Consider the following 839-nt stretch of genomic DNA (forward strand, 5'->3'; position numbering starts at 1 on the left):
TTCTGAGTGGATCTCAGCCTATCTCTCTGAAATCTCCATATGGATGATGGAACCTTCAACTAAATGAAGCTTAATGCAAGTTCAGTCAGGAAGACTATCTCCTTGTGCATGCTTTTTAAGTTACAAGCATCGTTTCCAGCTATCTATAAGCTCCACCTGCTCATTCACATCTTCACCCAATCACAACCTTACACGTTGGCCTTCAGCCAATCACCTGTAAGCTGTGAAACTTTAAAAATGGTCTCTCTCTCTGCTGTCATTCAGCTGTCATTTGAGCATTGTGAAGAAACTTTTGTATGGCGCTTGCTTATCTGCTACTATTCAGCTGTATCCTCGCTTGCCAAAGCATGTCGGATTTCGAATCAGATCCCCTGGAGGATTTCAACCCCAGTGGCGAGCTCCTGCTTTCCGCCAAATCGGCTCTAGCCTTTAGAGATACTTCTCATGCTCATTGGAGGTTCTCCTAGCAGCTCAACATACGGTAATCTAGGCCAGTCCGAGTCCCTCTGCCTTTTTTGCCACCAGCTTCACAGCCAGTGAACCCTTTGCCCCTGCGTTCACAAGACCCTCCTCTTCATCCCATGACTGACAACCAAGGTCGAAAGGTGCAATTGTTAAATAACAGGCCCATTTGCAATAACTTCAACTAAAGTATCTGTACTTACAAGCTACCTCTTTCTCCACATTTGCAGCGTGTGCATCGTTCAGCAAGAAAAGACTAATCTTTGATTTATCGACTCCTCGCTCCGTTCCTGTCGTCAGCATGAACAGTCTCATCCCTCCCGTCCCATTCTCCCTTTATTACACAACAGTGGATAATGCCATAAAACAAATCAAAG

The 839-nt window shown here is 45.2% G+C and overlaps 1 protein-coding gene across 1 annotated transcript in view; it reads left to right on the forward strand.

Moving 5' to 3' along the window:
• Positions 1 to 839, forward strand: part of LOC111647673 (uncharacterized) — a 22,674-nt gene that overhangs the window by 13,470 nt on the left and 8,365 nt on the right. The window lies entirely within an intron of this gene.

This window comes from Seriola lalandi, unplaced genomic scaffold, assembly GCF_002814215.2.
Source record: "Seriola lalandi dorsalis isolate HSWRI2012SDOR001 ecotype SW California unplaced genomic scaffold, Sedor1 jcf7180002055008, whole genome shotgun sequence".
NCBI classification, from domain to species: Eukaryota; Metazoa; Chordata; class Actinopteri; order Carangiformes; family Carangidae; genus Seriola; species Seriola lalandi.